The sequence below is a fragment of the Prinia subflava genome, chromosome 22 (assembly GCF_021018805.1).
Source record: "Prinia subflava isolate CZ2003 ecotype Zambia chromosome 22, Cam_Psub_1.2, whole genome shotgun sequence".
NCBI lineage: Eukaryota > Metazoa > Chordata > Aves > Passeriformes > Cisticolidae > Prinia > Prinia subflava.
The window spans coordinates 3,014,083-3,036,420 of record NC_086268.1 but is presented as its reverse complement, the minus strand read 5'-3'; the positions used below and the strand labels follow the sequence as shown (position 1 = coordinate 3,036,420).

At 47.1% G+C, this 22,338-nt stretch overlaps 1 long non-coding RNA gene across 1 annotated transcript in view; it reads left to right on the top strand.

Annotated features, from left to right (window-relative positions):
- Positions 1–22,338, top strand: part of LOC134561095 (uncharacterized) — a 141,159-nt gene that overhangs the window by 35,518 nt on the left and 83,303 nt on the right. Inside the window, exon 3 of the long non-coding RNA XR_010082855.1 lies at positions 1,543–1,734. This is a non-coding gene — a long non-coding RNA (uncharacterized LOC134561095). The remainder of the gene's footprint in view (positions 1–1,542; positions 1,735–22,338) is intronic.

Here is a 22,338-nt window from a genome sequence, read left to right as displayed (position 1 = left end):
AGTGCTCGCACAGATGTAAATATGGTTTAAGTCTTCAAGAAGCTCGCAGAGAAATGCTCCTTGAGCTGCTGGCTCCTTGGGCTTGTCTTTGGTTTATTGCAGAATATCGAGTCGGCCGAGCCTCCCCCGTGAGAGCTTTTCCTGGGAATTTGGAAAGGGGGCCAAGCTATTTCACCTGGATTCCCTCTTAACTCCCAGGATGCCGAAATAGGAGCGATTTGAGGAGCAAATTCTCCCAGCCCATCCTGCAGAGCACTCGCTTTGCCTTTCCTCCCCGTGCTGGTGCTTTTTACACTCATTTATTGCCCCGCACCACCAAGTTCTAGGTCAAGTGTGCGCCTGTTTGGAATATCGTTATGCTTGAAACTTTTTTATTTTGGGGTTTTTTTTTGATTTTTTTTTTAAGAAATGATGAAAGAACTCTGGCCTTGTTTTAAATCAAGCTCTGAATGCAGCCGAGGCCACCCTGGGAGCACAATGTTTAATTTCCATTCGACATCTGCCTCATATTTACCATTGCAGCCCGGGGTCTGCGTGGAAGGAGCACTTATCGCCGATAAAAAGTTTGGCATCTCTTTTGTCAGAGGTTGTAATTTCTGTTCTCTCAATCTGGACTGTCATTTTGTAAAATCTTTTGTCACCGGAGCTGAATGGAAAACCTGGAATGTGCCAGAGATTAAAGAAATGGGGGAAGAGGATTCAAATGTGCAGAGCAATTCTGGTCGCTTCACTCCCCGAGACAGATGGTGCCTAATCCTGATTTTTCCTTATTCCAGTGTAAATTCCGAGCTGTCCCGCTGAATCCACGGCTGAATACTGATGAATCAGGATCAGGCCTGGCTCATTTCTTTGCTTTTTGAGGCTGTGGGTTTATCTGGCAGAGCTTTCTGCATGCACAGCTCTGGTCCTGCACTCCTGGGGAGTCATTGAGTGACTCCAGCACACGGGTCCCACTCCTCCTCCTCCTCCTCCTCCTCCTCCCCTCTGACCTTCCAAACCTAGGAATAAATATTTGAATGACTTGAGGTGTTCTCTTTAGGTAGGTCTGGGTAGGGAAATCTTAGAGCTGAGGGGGGATTTGGGGTGCCTGGACACTCCAGAGTGGCAGGGGAGTGTGGTGGTGCTGGCTGAGATGTCAGCTTTGCCAGGGGGGAAAAAGAAGTTTTTTTCAGAGCAAAAGCAGAAGCGTTTGACCCCACAGATGAATTTTGCTGTAAAAAAAGTGATTCAGGGGAGAGGTGTTGCAGTCTGATCTGTTTCAGGTGGAGAAGGGAAAACTTCCTTCTGTGGTTAATTTTTTAAGTTTATTTTATCTCCTTATTAATCAGAACAACTTGTGTTCGCGCTGCTCTTAATGTGAGAATATAAAAATGTCTTTTTTTGCCCCAGATTCTGCTCTGTAATCTGAAGTTGAAGTGCTCTGTGTGGTGTCAGCTCCAGTCCCACCTATCTCACTCCTTCTTGTGGGATTTCAGTGAGCAACACTTACAGTTCTGTTCTACAAAGAAATAAATATTACTTTTTTTTTTTTCCCTCTCATAGGAGTAACTTCAGTGGGAATTGCTCATGGAAAAGAGAAAGGATCACCTGGATTCTTCTGGAGCTGGGAGTCAGGGCCAGGAATCTCCAGGAAGGACCTGCCCAAGGCACAAGAAGAAGATCTCACCTGTCCAGAGGCTCCATCACACCTGGAGCTTCAGGCAAGTTCCATCTCCCCTGCTTGGAGCTCCACTGGTGAGTCCTTACGAGTCCTCACACGCAGGAATTGTGTCAGTGAAGTTTTATTTCATTAAAATTTGATGAGAATTTGGTGCGTTAATCAGGGTTCCTGTCCCCTGCCAGTGCCATTGCACACTTGTGGAGGGTTTGTAGAGTCCAAAATGCAACCAGAGCTACCGCAGGAAAAGCTGAACCCTTGATTTCATAATTAGCCTTTTGCTAATCCCAAATCCTTTTTTGTTACCACTTTAAATCTCTGATTAGGCAGCCCTCTGCCTTTTCAGGGTTTGGGGATTTGCAAACCCCCAGAACTGAGCCACTGCCATGAATTTTGTGTCCAGGTCGGCTCTGCTGCCATGGGCATCACCTGCCCGGGGCCTGTCCCTGGTTTCCTTCTTCTTGCTCAGGGAATTTATCCCTTGATAGCAGCAGAGCTTGGCAGGTAGAAAAGAGATCCTTTAAAAGTCTGAAAGGAGTCTGAAATCAGGCATGAAAGAACTCCTTATCTTCCACTGGGAAAAGCCTGCTTGGAGAGACTCAGGCAGGCAGGGGAAGCTGTGGGAGAAGTGTGGAGTGGAACACCAGCCAGGCAATTATTCCCCTAATGGGTGAGATGATGTTGGTGTTGAGGAAATCAGGGGAAATTTGCGGTTAACCCTGCGTGCTGGGAAGATTCTGAAGGCAGGGGGTGTGCAGGGACAGTCCTGACCTGATGGGAGCTGTCACAGCAGCAGCTGGAGGCTTCAGCAGGTTCTTGTGGGGAATGTCAGGGACTCATCCTGCCTGGACTTCCCTGAGCTCAGACAGTTTTGTGCTCAGACAGTTTTAAATGAGGAGGAGATTTCACTCCTCCTCCTTCAAAACACCAAATCAGAACTCAGAAAGTGAGCACAGCAGAAAACTTTTGTGTGGCAACATTGGCAAGGAAGAGGAAGAAGGATTTTTTAGTGGTTGTTGTTTGCTTTCCAGCTCGGGTCAATCGCTCTGTTTTGGTGTTGTGTCAGAGGTGCCTCATGTGCTCAAATCTGTCTTAATTCACATTTCAGAACATTATTGCCCTTCGCCACGAGGTGATTTGGGTGGGAAAAGCATGGTACAACTTCAGCTGTACTTGTACACCTGCAATCTGCTCTCTTGCTTTCATCAGGCTGTGCATGGAATTCCCACTTTTATTGACAGGAATGCCTTTTCCTGAGCCAGGGTGGTCGGTGTGGAAATGCTGGGCATGTCCTGAAGATTGTGGGGATTTTTTTGTTTCTTTCCATTTGCTTTGACTACAAAAGGCCCAGCCTGGGTGCGAGTTACAGGTTTAAAAAGGGAATTTCACAGATTGTGTTTCTGCCTGTTCTTTTGGTTTTCCAACATTTTTTTGTCCATGGTTGGAGAAGGGACACTCGTGTCTGGTGTCACCTTTGAGGGCCTGGCTGCTTTTTCAGTTGCTGCAGGACTTGGAGGCTTTGAGAGAGTTTTGGATGGAAGGAATTCTTTGGATGGAGAGTTTTTGGGGAAGGAATTCCTGGCTGTGAGGAAGGTGAGGCCCTGGCACAGGTGCCCAGAGCAGCTGTGGCTGCCCCTGGATCCCTGGAGGTGCCCAAGGCCAGGCTGGATGGGGCTGGGAGCAGCCTGGGATGGTGAAAGGTGTCCCTGCCCATGGGATGAGCTTCAGCTTCCTTCCCACCCAAACCATTCCATGATTTCTTTAAGGTTAAGAGGCCTCTCCAGGCCTTTATCAAAGTCAAAATGAGCTCTGCACTGTTGGCAGGTTCTCCATCCTTCACAGCTTTTCATTTTCTTATCCAGCTTCATCCTGTTCCCTGTGGCCAAACCACCCAGGAATGAGATGAAGAAATTAGAAATAATGTTCTGGATTGAACACAGGGGAACCCAAGTCCCTCAGTGCTGGGTTTCAGAGCAATAAATCAGTTGCCAGTCACGTTCCTCCTCCAGAATTCACCCCAGCTCTCATTTCTGGCTCTCTCTGCCCCCGTCCTGCTGTTGATAACCCCCCTGATTTCCATCTCTGCTTCATGTTCCTGCCAGTGCACAGCAAATCCTGCCAGGTTTCTGCCAAGTCATCACCTTTCCAACATGAAAATCCCTCCTAAAACCTCCCTCCTTCAGCACTGACCACATGAAATGATTTCTTTTTCTCAAATATCTGCATTTTGTCAGGGCTCTGGAGAGATGAGCCATCTCTGAAGGAACTGGGTGGTATTTTCTCTGTAACCATGGTTCTTTCTCCTCATTTCTGGTTTTGTTGTGAAATTATCTTGAGCTCAGGCATCATGTCAAGGGATTTTAGTTATTCTTGGGTGCCTTTTTGGGTTCTTTAAAATAACAGGTGATTAAACAAAAAAAATTAATTGATTCAGGGGTGCAATCTGCAGCTCAGAAGAAAACGCCCAGTTGGTTTTAAAATCCAGGAATGGGGAGGGTGGTGATTACCCAGAGTAACTGGTCTGGAGGGAGGTGACCCTGGAATTAGATGGGTTTTGAGGTTTTGAGGTCCTTTCCCACCTCTCAGTGATCTCATGAACACCAGTGGAGGATTTTCTCTTGCTGGAAGCCACAGGGTGGATGAGGAATGGGATAAAACCCAAAATACTTTGGTTGGATCCCAGGAAGTTGCACCAGAGACCTCCTGAGTCCTTTCCCACCTGATCTGGCTCAGAAACTTGGGTGGAGTCACAGAATTGATTAAATTAATCTCTTTTTTCCTCCTTGGACAGTATTCCTGTATTTAAAGGTCCTGAAATCTGCCAATGTCACACTGCTGCTGCCTGCCTGTTTGATAAATATGCATTTTCCTATTTGCATGTATTATCTTTTAGTAGGAGTATTTTTTTCTTTTTACTTACTGCTTGTGTTCCCTCTTTGAATTGTTGGGTAACATATAATAATAATAATAATAGTAATAACAATAATTATATAGATATAAGAGTATCAGGTAGCAGAAATGTTCTACCAAACCCAAAATGTCTCAAAGGATCTCTGGTATAGATCCCATAGGACAAGCTGTAGGTTTGGGGCTCCTCCAGGAAGAAACTTGCCCAAACTTTCTCCTCCCTGATCTATTTTAGCCATTCCTGCTAAAATCCCAAACTCTGGAGCTGCAGAAAGTGCCTTCTGTCCTTTTTTTTATTATTATTTTTTGGCTGGTGGGATCGTTGCTTTCTTTCCACACAGTGATGGGGAAGAAGGGATCCCAAAATGAGATTACATCTATCACAAGGGATCCCAAAATGAGATTATATTGTCACTGTCATCTTTTTTTCCTTTAATTTGTGACTTGTAGAAATCAGGCAACTCAATCTCGGCTCTTCAGCCTCTGCTTGGTGTAAAATGCTCAAATTTGGCTTTCTGGGAGAAATCCACTGGGCAAATATCACTCCTCTGAGGCTTTAGGAGCTTTAGGAAACAGGTCTGGATCATGGAGCATTTCTTCATTGTAAGAGTTCCCCTTAGAACATATTAATAAGCTTTTTATTATTTTTTTTTAATTTTTATTTTACACCTGTAGAAGCTGGGAGCAAGGAGAAAAAGACTTGCCAGTGTTTAGCAGTGGATTCAGTCTCAGATAAAATCTAAGCCCTTAATTTAAAGTAAAAGCTGATGAGGAGTTTTTCACTAAGATGTTTTTTCTATTGAAAACTGTAATAGCTCAGTGAGTTAAATCCTGGGAGAGATATTTTTTTTTTAATATCTCCTTGCAAAGAAATGGAGGAAGAGTTCAGTTTTGCTGAAGTTTCCAAAACTGCTGGAAGCAGCACGAATGCTGGTGTGTCATCTCTCGTGATTTAAGATGATCCCAGAGCTTTGTAAACTTTCCAGGGGTGACTCAACTTTTGTAGGTGCACTGGGTGTAAAGTGGAAAATGGAATGAGGAGACAGAGGATGGAAGGAATTAGAGGGAAGGAAATAAATAATCCAGTTTACAGTTGAATTCAGTAATTAATAAAATGATGGTAAATGAAAGCAGTGAGAGTTTAGCGTTCAAAGCCAGTGTTGGATGGGTGTGACTTAATTTCGTGATGGAGAAATCTAAACTCTTGTAAATGTTATTTTGGGACCTTCTGGGCCATCTGGTTTGGGGACAGGCTTGAGAGCAGCTCAGGCCAGGGGCTGGATGACAAATCCTCACTGTCCTGAGGTTTAAACCAAACTTGTTGTGGCTGCAGATGACAGGATGAGCTTCCCAGAATTCTGGTTGTCCTTTCAGTGTGTGCTTCATCAACCAGGCTGTGATTAATTGCAGCAGGGCTGCTTTTAATTTGAAACAGGATCTCAGGCTGAGCTTTCCCTCCATGTACAGATCATATGTGGGCTGGCTGTGCTGATTTGTAAAAAAAAAAAAGTATTTACTCCACATAGTATTATATATTTTAATTGTATAAATATATCTATCAAATATATCTACTTATCTATTTAATCAATAGGTATCTACCCATATAAATAAATATTTGCTCTCTGATTCAGCCACAATGTCAGCAATGCTTCTGTGTCTGTGCTGCTGGGGAGGGCCCAGCTGAAGTCACAGAGGCTCTGTGTGAGTTCAGCTGCTTGTGGCACCTCTGGAACGTTCCTGACGTGTGTCCCCTTTCCCTGGCAGTGCTGCCGGGCTCTGTCCTGCCCTTCCCTGCACAAACCCAGGAATTTGTGCTGTGTCTCCCCAGCCTCCCCAGGATCCCATCTGCCGCCTGCTGAGCCGGGTCTGGGAGAGCAAACTGGAAATGGGTTGGTTGGGATGCCCAGAGCTGGGCTGGCGGGGATGCAGGGGTTAATTGTGCCAGGTTAATTAGCTCTCTGCATGGGGCAGGGCTGAGCACTGTCCCTCTGTGAGGTCACACCTTGGGGGCTGTGTCCAGTCTGGGTCCCCACTGCAAACAGGACCTGGAGGGGCTGGAGCGTGTCCAGGGCAGGGAACGGAGCTGGGGAAGGGTCTGGAGCCCCAGGAGAGGCTGGAGCATGTCCAGGGAAGGGTTTGGAGCCCCAGGAGAGGCTGAAGGAGCTGGGGAAGGGTCTGGAGCCCCAGGAGGGGCTGAAGGAGCTGGGGAAGGGTCTGGAGCCCCAGGAGAGGCTGAAGGAGCTGGGGAAGGGTCTGGAGCCCCAGGAGAGGCTGAGGGAGCTGGGGAAGGGTCTGGAGCCCCAGGAGAGGCTGAAGGAGCTGGGGAAGGGTCTGGAGCCCCAGGAGAGGCTGAGGGAGCTGGGAAGGGGCTCAGCCTGGAGAAAAGGAGGCTCAGGGGGACCTTGTGGCTCTGCACAGCTCCTGACAGGAGGGGACAGCCGGGGGGATTTGGGCTCTGCTCCAGGAACAGGGACAGAAGGAGAGGGAACAGCCCCAGGCTGGGCCAGGGGAGGGGCAGGGGGGACAGCAGCAGGAATTCCCCCATGGAAAGGGAGCTCAGGGATTGGAACTGCCCAGGGAGGGTTAGGATCCCCTCCTCTGGAGCCCAAGGAAGGGCTGGATGTGGCACTCAGGGCTCTGGTGGGGAGGGGTCACAGGTTGGACTGGATGATTCTGGAGGATTTTTCCCAACCTTGCTGATTCCGGGCATCACTGGAGTGCCCAGATCCCAGTGGAACTGGCTCTGTCTTGGCTCTTAGACTTGGGACTTGCAGCTCAGGCTGGAAGGAATTGTTGGTTCAGCTCTGGAGGTCCTGGCACAGCTGGACAAAGCAGCTGTGACAAACCAACAACCTAAAATGCCCTGGGCTGCACTCTGGGAGATAAAAACCTCATGAAGTACTGAAATAATTTCATTTCTGTGACATTCCAGGCTGATTTTAAGCGACTTTAGACATCTTCATGAACTAATTCACCCTAAAGGTGGGCATTGATTATGATGCTCACTGGGCTTTTTACAGGAGGAATAGAAACAATAACCCAAATTCTCATCTCTCCCTGCTTTGTCCCCCACTGTAACATCAGTGGGATGCTCCACCAAGGCTCTAGAATAGGGATATTACAGTGGTTGCACAGATTTTGTTTGATTTAGATTTAGATTTAGATTTTATGGGAAGTTATGGAATTACTGCAAGTTGTGAACCTGTTCCTGGTGATTTCTGTACGGATTCCAGTGAAGCCCAAATCTTGGGAAGCGATTCTGGCTTTAGGAAAAGACTGACAGACACTGGCAGCACGTGCAAACCACAAACACAGAGGAGGAAATCTGTGTCAGGATCTCTGTCAGGTACAATTTAAGCTGGGATGTTTAAGCAGAATGAAATAGTTTGTGGGGAAAACTCACAATGGGAATGCTGGAAGCTGATTTAACAAACTGCTGGGGCTCTTTCAGGGAGCTCCAGTGGATTTTTGGGTCAAACTCTTCCCCACATGTGGATTATCCTACCTCAGCTTATTGACAGTGGGGTTTCTCCCTCTCTAAAGAAGAAGCTGCTGGCAGAACTCAGCCCCTAAAGGGCACAAAGTGAACTCCTGTGGCAACCTCAGTATTGCAAAACCTCACCAAACTCTGGGTAACTCCTCTCAGCAAGGTGATCTCGTTCTCTGCAGGGCTCCCAGCCTGAGCTGTGCCAGGACAGGCACTGTCAGCCCCACACCTTCCATCTCCTGTCGAGTTCTCCTGCAGAGCTGAGTCCCATCCTGGTTTATTCTGCAGGAGCCCTCTCGGGAGGAGCTTCAGGAATGCCCCAGCCCATCCCCTGAGTTCGTGTGGCCCCACAGATTTATTTAAGATTAATTCACTTAACACTTCACTGAAGTGATGCAGGAATTTCTCATTATGTTACTCAGTTTGAGTGCAGTGAGCTCAGGGATGGGGCTGATTTGAGCAGAAGCCCCCGAGTACCACAAATATCCTTCCTTCCTTCCCCTTCACAATCTCTTCTCATTCTCTTCTGGTTCCCCTTGGCTCTGGATCTTCCATATTCTTCAGAATTTGGAATTAGCCTTGTTGATTTATTTATAGATTAGTGCAGCCTGGTTTTAAAGTTAGAGAAGGGACCGAAAAAGCAGAATTTGCTCTTCATCAACATGAAGATCTCTTCCTTTGCTCTGACAAGCAGCTCAGCTGTAACCAGAACAGCAGATATAGATACAGCATAATAGTTAGGATATCATTTATATACTTATATAAAAAAAAAAAAAGACAAAAAGCCCTACATAATTCATAATTAAGCTGTTTTGTCATTATTTTATGGATTAAAATAGGGTAGAAATGTGCTTGTGAATTCCTGAAAACAGCAATTTAAAAAAAAAAAAAAAAAAGAGAGAGATTTAGGAACCTGTCCTTAAAAATAAGACAACACTTCAGCTCAGAATATAGCATTAATTGGAGGCAGTTAATTCCCATGGATTTCAAAGTTTTTTACTCTTTGTTGATGCTGAGCTCAGTAAATCACCCCCTGGATAAGTTAATCACTCCCTGGTTGGGTTAATCACCCCCTGGTTGGGTTAATCACCCCCTGGTTGAGTTAATCACCCCCTGGTTGGGTTAATTACCCCTGGTTGGGTTTGGTGCCTTCTACATGTGTAGGAATAGAAATAAAAAGCCTTGGACAGTTATGGGTGGGTCACAGGGACCGTGTGATCATTTGCAGGTCCCCCTCATTCCCTGTGGTTTGTTTTGTTCAGGCAGAGGTGAAAGCCTGGAGCCTTCCCTGCCCCAGCCCCTGGGTGTCTGTCCAGCCCTGTTTGTTAATTGTCCTGTTTTAATTTGGTCAGGAGCTCCTCCTGGTGAGCTCCTCTCCACCCCCAGTGTCCTGGGCTGGCTGTAAACTGGAATTCATCCCAGCCTCAGGTGCCCAAAGGGCTCAAAACTCTCAAGATCAGCAGCTCAAAGTGGCCCAAGAAGCTCCTGCTGGACCCTGTGACCACAGCAGAGCATTCGTGAGGTTGCTTTGACTTTTCTCCAGCATCAGAAATATCAGTGGGGATTTTAAGGACAGAAAGTCACCAAAATTCCCCTGCCATAGAGCCCAGGGGAAGGGAAAGACCCCTCTATCCCAGCACTCCTCACTTCCACTTTGCTGCTCAGGGCTCAGAGGTGGAAAGAACTGAGAAAACAATCCCTAAAATGACATTTCCCTCTTCTTTAAAGGCAGAGAGGGGTTACCCATCCTGCCAGCCCTGCCAGTTGTCTCTGTTTGCACACCTGAAGTGCCTCTAGTTGCTGTGGCTGTTATTTGGGGTAGCTGCTGCCTTTTCCTCTTTCCCCAGTGGTAATTTCTGGATAAATGGGAGGCACTGGAGCACCTCTGGGAATGAGCAGGTCCCTGGCTCCTGTTGGTGACACATTTGTGTCCCTGCCTGCTGCCACCTGAAGGACTCTTCACCACCCCTCACGTGCTGGGGACAGGCAGGGGGGCACCTGGGCCCACAATATTATGTCACAAAATAGAAAACACCCGACCCCGGGGCAGCTGTAATGGCATAATAGGATAAATGCGAGGGGAAAAACAGCAGGGAATAAATGGGAATAAAAGCTGCCTCTGAGATGGGGCTCTGTATTTACCTGGACAGCAGAGAGCTGGGGAACTGGGCCAGCACGGGGACAGTGACACTCTAAGTGCCCCAGGAGGTGTCTGTGGGTGAAGTGGAAACGCAGCAATTTATTTTAGATAATAAATAATAACAATAATATCTGTGCTGGGGCCTGAAAGGCTTCGCCCAGCTCCCGGCGCTGCTGGGGCCTCTTTGGTGTTGGATTTCCTGATTCCTGCTCTGCTCCTGGCTCTCTGAAAGCCTCTCTGTGGTGTTTTGTGCTTTATTATGTCTGGAGTGGAGAGCAGCTTTCATCTGCCTGTCTTTAGCCAAAACAGCCCTGGGTTTCAGCTGTTTGTAGGGCAGAGGAAGGTGGATGGACGGCCAAGGCTGTCCGTGGCATTTCCCAAAGCTGGGAATGTCCAGGGCCAGGCTGGAGGAACTGGGACAGGGAAAAATGTCCCTGCCCACGGCAGGGGTGGGATGGGGTCAGATTTGAGCTCCCTTCCAAGCCAAGGCAGTCTGGGATGGGGAAATGGGAAATCAAAGAGGGGAAATCCCAACTCTGCCTTCCTCACCCACCCCGCAGCCCACAGGAGGGGTTTTGCTGCAGGTCACAGGAATCTGGGCTTGCTCAGCTTTGGTGTTAAATGTAGAATCTTTCAGGCCAAGACACGACTTTCTGGCACTCACACCCATTTTTAAGCTGGGGTTTTTTTTCCTGCTGCTCTTTGATGTAGGCTCAGCTTTGCTCGTGGCTTTGTGGCTTATCTACGTCCCTAATTTCACTTTTCACTTCTTTGCTGACTGGGGTGAAGATCCTCCTGTTTAAGTGATGAGTCATTTTTACTTGGATGAAAATTTGCATTTTTTTTTTCCACAGGGGCACTTAGGAACAGGTTAAATGAACCATTTAGATGATTGAGAGAGGGAGATGCCAGGGGAAGTGGAAATGTGTGCTCTGCTATTTTGTTCCTCTTTGCTTCAGATTGCTTTTATTCATTTAATTCCTGAGATGGGGATTGCTGAGTAGTGCCTCCCTCTGCACTGCCTCCCTTTCCTGGATTTCTTGGGCTGAATTGGTTGGAATTCATTGATGGATTTGAAATTGTTGTTTTCCCTATAGTGCTGTGCCATCTAACAGAAAAATCCACGTTATAATTCCAGGAATTGTCAAGGTGGACTGAACTGTTGAACATGCACAGAAAAAATGCACGTAGGAGTCTGTAGGAATGAAAGATGTGGAGTTAAAAAGTAGAAAATGAAACTTTAAAATATGTATTTTGTGAATTTTCTCAAGTGGGGCCAGTGGTTTTGAGGAGGAAAACCTGGTTTTAAAAGTCCTAAAGTACGAAACATAATGAATTTTAGATTTTTTTGCAAGGGGCAGGGGATGTTTCCATAGCTTTTATGGAAAAAAAAAAGTTTTTTCTTTTTCCATGATGTGCTGAAGTACAGGTGCTCCCACAAAGGGAGGAGCTGAGGGGCAGAACCTGACTTTGAATCCGAAATAAGGAGGGGAGATTTGTTCTTATCCCGAATATAATCCCAAAAGACAATGCTATCACCTCGTTTGGATTTAAAGGTTGAAATAACTGAACCCTTTGGAGCAAAGATGATTTGCAAAACCATCCCTTGGCTGAGCCTGTCCCAGAGAAGGAGAAGGACCTGTTGAAATATCACTTATTAGGAGTTTGCTGCTTTTCAGTTGTGGTTAATTCTGAGTAAATGGTGTATTAATAATTGGGTTAAACCAATTCTTCCCACAGAAATGTAGGTCCTTGCCTGGCCTATTTACTGGAATGTCAGGGGCTGTCCTATTTTCCAGGTGTATCCCTCTCACAGGATGCACAAATCCCGCCTCACAAAAGGGAAACTGAGGCACGGAGGGGCGAGGTGGCCTGAAAAAGGATAAACAAGGCATTCTGGGGACTCGAAGGAGGAGCATTCCAACTTTGAGGTTCAAATTCCTCATGGCACAGCCACATGCTCTTCCAGCATCTGGATTGTCCGTGGTTATTGACGGATAATTTGGGTGGGGGTGAGTGCACAGAGAAATCACAGAGTCACAGAATCACCAGGCTGGAAGAGACCTCCAGGATCATCGAGTCCAACCCAGCCCCAACACCTCAACTAAACCACGGCACCAGTGCCACATCCAGGCTTTCCTAAAACACCTCCAGGGATGGTGACTCCACCACCTCCCCAGCAGATCATTCCAGTGCTTTATCACCCTTTCTGTAAAAAACTTTTTCCTCATATCCAACCTGTATTTCCCTTGGCACAGCTTGAGGCTGTGTCCTCTCCTTCTGTCAGTGCTGCCTGGAGAAAGAGCCCAACCCCACCTGATAAAACCACCTTTCAGGGAGTTGTGAGAGTGATAAAATCACCCCTGAGTCTCCTTTTCTCCAGGCTGAACACCCCCAGCTCCCTCAGTGCCCCTTTCGGGGCTGGATCAGGCTGTGATGGCGAGGGGGTGCTTTGGGAAGTGGTCTTTGTTATCAAACAGCCTCTCTGCGTGGGCACTCTGCGTGTGCTCCCAAAACCCGGCCTCTCCTTGCTCTCCTCCCATTTTTCACTGCCTAAAAAAAATAAAAAATATAAAAAATATCTGGATCTCGCCCATCCCTGCTGCAGCACGGAGCAGCCTGGCAGGACCATTCCCGTCCAGCTGCAGGAGGGTGGGCATCACTCAGCCCTGGTTCTTCAGCATCACCTTCAGCATCATCCGTGCGCTCCTTCAGCATCCTCGATCCCCCGGGCCGGGGGCTCTGCCTTTGACCCTGGCACCTCGCCGGCCCCCGGGCGATGCCGCCCGGCTTTGTCCTCGCTGCCGGCCCGTCCCTGCTGCCCTCGGCAGATGTCCTTTGTTCCCGACAAAGATTGCTCATCCGATTGTGCGGGGTTAGCGGGGCTGCCCCATCCCGCCCCGGGTCCCGGCCCTTCCCAGCCGGACTCTGCCCCTCCTTCCCCAGCCCGCGAACACCACAAGGAGCCTGCTTGGCTTTGCTTTTTTATTTCTTTTTTTTGTTTCTTTTTCCTCCTCCTTCTCCCCAGGGGTCTGGCTGGATTATTTCTGAAGCTGGTTTCTTTCTTCTGTGAAAGTAAGCCAGGGAAAATAGATTTGATTTTTTTTTTTGAGGGGTTTCTTCAGGTCCCACCTTGGCTAAATCAGCATCAATCTCTCCTCGGTTTTGATGTAAATCTGACCCACAACATCTAAATAAATTGGTTTTTGGGGAGGGGGGGGTGGATTTTTTATTTGTTTTTAATTTGCTGTGTGTTAATGCAATGCATCAACCTACCAGAAGGGATGGGAGAAAAATTTAAGGACAATGACGAGGATTTGTGTGGCAGCCTACAGGATCTGAGTGCCTGATCCACTTCTCTGTGGTGCCAGAATCTGCTGAATTCAGCACTCAAATCCAGGAAGACAAATCCCTGTAAAGCAGGAATTGCACTTTTTCATGGACTTTAAGGCATTGGGGGTGCACGGCTGCAAGTGAGAATTTGGGAATGTTGGAAAAGCAGGGATGTGGCAGCTGCAGGGTGTCCTGGAACGGCTCAGTGAGGAAAATGGGTGCAGGGGCAGGTGCTGGGCAGCAGGGAGGGAAGGATGAGCTGTGAGCCTGGGGCAGGGAAAGCTGATCAATTCTTAATTGTCTCCTAATGACTTCCGAGTTCAAGGTTTCCCCTTGAATTCCAAGATTTTGGCAGGATCATTTGAGCCTTTTGCTCCTGGTGAAACCCAGGCCAGCCCAGGGGTTGGCTTCTCCCCCACTTGAGGAAGGAGTGGGAAAGTTTCTGCCCTGTTCTCTCTGTGTGCTGAGTTGTTGTTTCTCTCTCCAAAATGAAGAAAAAGAAGAATAGATGTGATTTCTGCCCTGCCCCCCCAGCCAGGCTGTTTGTCAGCATTTTGCTACTTTATTGGAACTTGTGCAACCTGAATCAGGTCCACAAGAGCTGCTCAGAGGCCCATTATTTTCCATTATTATTCCTTGTTGCTCCAGTATTACTTTTTCTTAGGAACTATTTTTTTTTTTCTCTTTTTAATTTAGTGTGGTTTCACTTAAACCCACACTTTTCCTCCTAAAACCACCATAAATTACTCTGTTACCACCTTGCCTCACTGACTGCAGCTCTTTTCACATGGGATTCTTGGAAAGGAAGGGATTTTTTTTTTCCCCGTGTCACCAGTGGGAAAAAGGGCAAATTTAAATTAATAAAAAAATCTGTTAAAGGAAAAGTGCTTCTGGTGCTGAGGTCCCCTTTTGGTCAGTCCTGTATGTGATCCCCCTCTTCTGGCTGTCTGCGGAATTGGATACGGAGGGAAGCGGAGACCAGCACAGACAATGGGATTTGGGCAAATCCCATCATTTCCATTTTGCCGCCTGAAGGAGCTGCGTGGAACGAGGGAGCAGGATGGGATTTTGCCGTGTTTTGGTGTGATGTGTGCTCTGTGAGAAGATCCCGGCTATGTTTGACCTAACTCTATTTTTAGTGTCTCTTGCAGCTTGAGGGGGGGATTGGTTTGTGTCTGGGAGAGGTCAAGGTGTGAAATGTGAAATGCTGTGGTTGGGTTGTGCTTTACATTTTATTTGTCTGCATTAAAATCCCTTGGGAAGGAGGCAGTTTGAGAGCCAGTCCCAGGATACTCTCAGGAGGGGCTGTGAGAGGCAGGAGCAGAAAAATAAACAAGGAAAAAACCAAAACAAATCTCCTCAGGTGCTGTGGATGGTCCTGGTTGCAAAGAGCAGATCTGTGAAGGAATGTGGGGTGAGGAAGTGAGATGGAACATCGGATTGGGAACCTCTGGGCTGGAATTATTGCAGTATTTTTTTGGTTGTAGGTTTTTATTTCAAAGCAATTTCAAAGCCATATTTATATCCATGTCCCAGCTCCATCTTCCAGAAACTGAGTCTGATCACGAAGGTCATTAAGCACAAACGTGTTCCTGACTAATTGTCCAACATTTGCCATCTTGCTCCGTGGTGTTCCTTTCCTTTTTGCAGCAGGAACCACACTGGAGTTCATAACCTCGAGCCAGATGTTTTAGAGGAGGCAGGAAAATATTCTGGGGAAGGTGTTAAATTACAGGCTGGGGTTGGATGGGAGAGAGAGCTAAAAGCAGGGAGAGATCTCCTCATTCCCTCCCTTCCCAGCTTAAGGAAGCAGCATTCCCTTACTGCAGCCCATCCTTTCCAGGGTGAACCAGGAGCTGAAGAGTTTTCTCTCTTCTTTTGTCCTTCCTGGGCTGAATTCGCTGCAGTTCCTGGTGCTGGAGACTGAATGTGGATGCTGGACCCAGTGCTGGGTGTAAAACAAGCCAGGGAATCTTCCTGGAGTCCAGATTCCTCTGGAGCAGAGAAGTCTCCTCTGTTTATGGGGGCTGTAGGAAATGGTGACCCTGAAATGAGGCTGGGATGTGCTCCTGGCACTCAGGGAGGCGTCAGACAGGAGCTGGACTCACATTTGTGCCAACTGGGGGAGACACATTTTCCTTAAAGCAGTGGGAGATGAGTTTTGAGTGCCAACGCACCCTGAGCACTGCCAGGGAACCCTTGTCCCCAACAATGTGTCCTCTTGGCCTTGGGGAGGAACCAGCTCCAGGCTGATAAATGGTTGGACTCGAGGAGATGAGATGGTGTCATGAGTGTGTTTGAAACTGCCTCACCCCTCTGCTTCTCCCTCTCCCTGCCCCTTTCTGTGCCCAGCAATCTCAAGAACAGAATCTGGGCCAAACGGTGCCTTGGGAAATGCCACCACGCCACTCGTGCTGTGGGAAATGCCACCACGCCACTCGTGTCCCCCTCAGGGCTGGAGTCTTCAGTCAGGTGCCCAACACCTTCTGGGGGAGCAGTGAGCCAAAAACCGCCGCAGCCCCGGGCTCTGCCCCCGCAGATCCACCTCCCCTTCCGCTGGGAACCTTCCAGGAGTAATAAATCCACCCTGCCCTGCTCTGAATGCAGAATTGATCGGGCTGCAGGAGCCGGGGGGATCAATGGTGCTGCAGCGCCTGCGCCGCGGGCAGCGCGGCCCAGGGCGTGCCCTGCGCATCCGTCTGTGCCCATCCCTGCTCCCTCCTGCTGCCCCTGTGGGTGCCACTGGAAATTCTTCTTGGTTTTTGTGAAATCCAGAGGTGCAGCGTGGCCGGGAGCCGCCTGTCTTGTCAGGGCTCCTGTCGGAGGGACGGGGTGGCTGTTTGGGGTTGCTCATTAGGTAAAAAATGACAGAAATCGCTCTGAAGACGTTTCCCTCTGCGGGAGGGAGCGTTTCCTTTGTTTTCCCTACAAAACCCGTCAGGTTCTCCTCCCCTGTGTTCTGGTTTGATTCGAACCAGGCACAAACACCAATTTGTGTTGTAGTTTCACCAATTTTAACTTTTCCCTGCCAGTGCCCCAAATCCGTGATGGTTTTTGTGCTCATTCTTTTCCTTTCTGTGAAACAGATTTTGGGAGAGAAAAGGCAGAACAGGCCCAACTTAAAGGTTACAAAGGTAGGTTTATTAACATTCATTAAAAGAAGAAATCGGAGTTGCACGTGTGCTGCACACGTTTTCCAGCCACCCAAGAGCCACATCCTGCCAAGGTGCTGAATCATTCCCCCCCAAAAAAAACCCCCCAGGCACCTGCAACATCCCCCATCCCACACGGAGACAATTCCAGCTTCCAGGGATGTCTTTTAAACCGACCCAATGCAATAAGGAAAGGAGCAACAGATGCTGAGTCATCACCCAGCAGTGCTGTAGCACCGTGCTCACCCCAAAAAGCTGGAATTGGGTTGGATTTCCTTAGCCTGGGAAGCAGGAGAGGATACGAGGGCATTGGAAAAAATAAAAATAAAAAAAGGAATGGAGTTAAGGTGGTTTTGGTAACCTGTGTATGACTGAGAGGATAGGAGAGCATGGGAAAAAATAAAAATAAAAAAAGGAATGGAGTTAAGGTGGTTTTGGTAACCTGTGTATGATTGAGAGGATAGGAGGGCATTGGAAAAATAAAAATAAAAAAAAGGAGCAGAGTTAAGGTGGTTTTGGTAACCTGTGTATGATTGAGAGGATAGGAGGGCATGGGAAAAAATAAAAATAAAAAAAAAGGAGCGGAGTTAAGGTGGTTTTGGTAACCTGTGTACGATTTTCAGCACTGCTTTGTTTTTGAGTGCATATATCTATTTTTTATTGGTTTTCTCTATTTTTTTTTTCATTTTAATCTCTCTCAGTTACTGCTTTTTGTTTTGTTTTCCTCCTCCTTTTATATTTTGCTGCAGTCTGTAGGCAGCTCCTCAGCCACAATGGTGTAAACTGCTCTGAAGTAAAAACAAAAAGAGATTACATTGTCCTCCTCCTTTATTTCACGGATGCTCACAACACCTTGAAGAAATCACCGAGGTTTTTTTGGGAAGGATTCAACCCCCAGCCTGCAAACGGAGCTCTTTGGCTTTCCAAGGGCCGAGCTGCATCTCCCTTTCCTCATTTCAACCTCGCACCTCTGTTTTGAGATCATGACAAAGCCCCACAAACCCCGAAGAATCAATCAACCCCAACTAATACTTTAATGACTCTTTCCTACCGAGGAAACAAATTCAGGAGAGCACACACACACACACACGCATGAACAACAAAAAAAATTCTATTTTTTTTTTTTTTTTTTAAAAAAAAAAGGGAGCTAGAGGCTGAGGAGGACCTCGTCTGGTCAATGAAAGAAAGAGACGGATGTCTGGTGCCATGGCAATGGAGCAGGGATTACTTTGCACTGGAAAATAGGTTCTTTTTTTTTTTTTTTTTTTCCTTTTTTTTTTTTTTTTTTCTATTCCATTTTTTTTTTCTCAGGCAGCTAAGAGTTGTCACCGAGTCTGAGAGGCCCATTTAGAGGAAAACGAGCCTCTGAGGAGAATTGAATGCTTGCTTTCAGCGGCTGCTGCATGAACAGTCTGCTTTGCTTTTCGGGCAAGGCAGGATGCAAACACCCAGATTTGTTTGGAGCACTTTTCCCCAGCCCTGTGTGTGTGCATATGTGAGAGAGCCACAAAACCCCAGCAACTGCGAGGGACGTACATTAATAACAAAAATACATTTCTTTATCCTGGCGGTGATTCCATGAGCGTTTCTCACTCGATTGTCTGATTTTTTGGGGTGTATTTAGAGTTTTCTTGCCATTAGGCTGGATTCTGATCAAGATTAATTCGTTGCATTGAATGCAAGTCAAGACATTTTGTGACAAAAGGGGTTTTTTTTTTGTGGAAAAGGATGATTTGTGGAGATTCTTCACTGGGAGCATTTTCCTTCTCTGCTGCTTCCTCCCTACCCCCAACTCTGAATGTTCCAGGGTTGTTTATTTGTTTGACTTTGACTTTGTTTTTTGGGTTTTATTTGGGTTTTTTGTTTCTGTTGTTGTTGGTTTTTTACCAAGTCGCTAAGTTGCAACCTGCAGAAAATATTTTGATCAAGACTCCATTTTTTTTGTTGTTGTTATTTTTTGAAAATTCATTTTATTTAACAAAGAAATTGTCCAGTGGAAACAAACCAAAAAGATGCCATTTTCAATATGGCGTTTTTTTAGCTGCCGTTTTGAATTTCTGAACTTTGAAAGTATTTTTTATCTGTTTTCTTTTCTTTTTATTTTTTTTGTTACCTCTTGGGGTGAAGGAAAGGCTTCTTGCCTGTCTGCCAGCCAAGAGATGAAGGTGTTCTCTGATCTGTGAATCATCCACCCACCAGGTTCCAGACAAGCAGATACCAAGTAGATTTTTTTTAAAGCAGGTAAAATGGAATAAAAGACCTTGAGGTGACTTTGCTGGGCTTGGCCAGGGAGTCCCAGGTGCCACCTGGGGCAGTTCTTGGTGAATTCCCCCCAATTTCCCACCCCAGAACGTTCCTTGCCATCACACGTGGGGGAGATCAGGAGGTAATTCCACTGCAAAATGGGATTTTTCCGTGCTTTGAGCTTTCCCACATGGATTTGAGGGGAATTGGGTTGATTTCTTCCATTTCAGGGACCAGGAAGTGCATTAATTTTGCACTCTGGGTCATTTAAACACACATTTCACTGACATCAACAGTGGCACAGGTTGCAATGTATTTATTGATGTTCTGAGGTGATGTTGCTTTTTCCCATGGTAAAACTGCCTTAATAAACAAGCCAAAAAAATGTTTTTGAGATATGTTAATCTTGCTCTACATGTGCCCTGCCTTTTGCATGGCAGGGCCACATGAAAGCCTTGAAATCCGAATTTTTTCGTGCTCTCTGTCCTTTCTGGGCTGAGTTGATGTTCTGAGCTCTGTTGTTGTAAATGGAATGTGTCTCCTTTCTCCTGTCTGCAGTGAAAAATAGCTCCTGTCTTTGATCTTCCCCTCATTGACTAAAAAGTAACCAAAAATAATCCCCCCCTTTTTTTTTTCTGTGTTGGGGGGTAGGTGGTGAAATGTGCCAGGATTTAAAAAAAATAAAATAAATGTGACCCTCCTTTTCAGCAATTCCAAACTGTGAAACAGAAAATCTCTGTCCAGGTAAAAAATTTGAGTTGTCATAGCAACAGCAGGATGGCTATTTATTTTTGGATTTCCATTTTCACTGATTTATTTAACACATTGACAATCCATTTATAATGAAGAGGAATTCAAGAGGGTTTTTGTTTCTGCCTGGGTTTATACCGAGCCAAGGTTGGGTTACTTTTCACCAGAGAAAATAAGCAAAGATAAAAGAGGTAAATAAAAAGGAAACCTTGTGGCTTTCGGGGGCTTTTCTTGTAGGCAAATACGGGCTCACAGGAGAGTGAAATCATGACTGGCTTGTTTATTTTGTCTTTTAGTGCTGTAAAACAGAACAAAGCTTTGAGTGCAGGGCAGCTGCAAGGCACAGGAGCCACAGATGCTCACCCACCTCCACCTGCCCTCCTCTCAGGGTTGTGATTCCCTGAGATTCTCCTTGGGGTTGCTGGTCCCCAAGGTGCTCAGGGTTCCCCCAGGGTTGCTGTTCCCTGGGAGTTTCCCCTGGGTTGCTGTTCCCAGAGTTAATCAGGTTTTTCATCTTCTCTTTGCCCTGGGTGTTTCACACCAGAGGTAGAGACGACAAGCTGAGTCCCCAGTGCACATTTCCAAGGTTGTTTATTCTTCATTATCTCAGTTCTGTCCCAGCTCTGCCAGGCCTCCCTGGCAGGGAACCTGATCTCAGTTGTGTCCCAGCTCTGTGAGGCGTCCCCAGCAGAGCAGGACACGCGGGGGACTGGGCGGCTCAGAGAGCCCCACACCTTATGTACAGTACCCCTGACCCAACCACTGTCCACAATGAACTTTTTATTTACAAAATTGGACCAATGCCTACTGCCTATGCTAACATGTCAGTTCTACTCTAAACCAATCTCTAAAACCCAACTCAGCACAAGATGGGGGACGAGAGCAAGAACAAGGAGCACAGGGGCCACTCCCCAATTCCTCCATCCTGTCTCTTCAGCCCCATATACTGAGAATCCCAGATTCTACATTTACATTCTATGATAAACTAAATACTGCTTATTTTGAATTCTCTTGGCTTGTGATTCTTCACACCCTGTGGGCATTCACTGCCATGGCAGGGATCAGAGGCAGTGCCCTCCTGGGCTCTGTGTGAGGCTGCCTGAGCCCCTGGACAGATCCCAGACCCCCTGCCCGGTCTCCAAACCCTCCAGGGTGGCCAGAGGGATGTCCTGGACTCCAACACCCTCCCTCCCTGCCCAGGCTGCAGGGAGAGCTCAGCAGGGCCTTTGGAAGGGATTCCTCCCCTCCATCCCCCTGCAGGGGTCAGGGGGAGCCCCCAGGGCAGGGATAAAATCCAAATTTCTCCTTTTGCTGGTGACCCCTGTGCTCTCAGGGCTCCCTCAGGCTCAGCTTTGCCTGCTCTGTGCAACCCAGCCCTGCTCCAGGGTTTGGGGGGATCTGCTGGACTTTGGGGAGCCCAGACGCTCCTTCTGCTCGGGTCCCAAAATCATCGACCCTTCGAATGAACTCTTCCAACCCATCTCTGAGCAAGGTTCCCTCTCTGAGATGCTCCTCAGTGCTCTGAACAGCCCCACTGCATCTCAAATTCCCCATATTATTGTTATTGTGATGATGATGATGATGAATATTATTATTATTTTCCCCTATATTCTGCCTTTGCAGCAACAGCTCCCATCCCCTGTTGGATGGCAGAATATAGAGGAGAAATAATAATACCATGATGAATATTATTATTTTTTTTCCTATATTCTTCCATCCAACAGTAGATGGGAGCTGTTGCTGCAAAGGCCTCATAATGATGAATCTAATTTTATTGTCTCATTAATATTAATTCTTCATATTAACATTAATTATTATATGAATAATATGATAGTATTAATTTGTTGCTTTGCAGCAACAGCTCCCATCCACTCTTGGATGGCAGAATATAGGGGAAAATAATAACAATAATATTCATCACCATCATGGTATTATTATTTTCCCCCCTATATTCTGCCATCCAACAGTGTTGCCTGATTTTGGGCTGTTTGTGCCCAAACGGGCTGTGCTGTGCTCTCAGGAGGGGATGGTTTGCCAGGCCAGGGTTGCTCAGCCAGGGGATGTGTCTGGAATGTTCTGTGCCTAAAAATTTGATCCACCCATCTCTGGATCCAGGCACTCACAAAATCAGAGGTGCCTGGGGATTTTCCTGCCTCCCAGCACTGTGAGAGCACTTGGAAATGCAGCAAAACACCCAGGAAACCCCTGGAATTCAGCAATTCTTGTGCACCTTCCTCCCTGGAGATTCAATTTCTCTGCCTGCCTTTGCCATCACATTGACCTGCCACAATTAAACCAAAACTTCAGCGTTTGGTGGCTGGAAATCCTTGGAAGATCGGGAAGATTTGGGCAGATTTTGCAGGAGGGAGAGGTGGAATCCAAGTGGATCAACCCAGGGAGAGCAAACCCAGCAGATCCTGCTGCAGAACCTGTCTGGGAGTGTGGGGATGGAGCAAATCTCGGCCTGGGTCCTCTCCCAGGCTGCATCTCCTCTCTGGGATTTGTTTCCTGGGATGGATTTGGGTGACTGGGATGGATTTGGGTGACTGGGATGGCTTTAAAAGAACTCAGTGCAAATTGTGGCACACCGGGGGAAATCTCCAATCATTTCCTCCCATTATTGCTGCACCAATCTTGCCTGGTGTTCAGGACAGGAGGGCAGCACCTG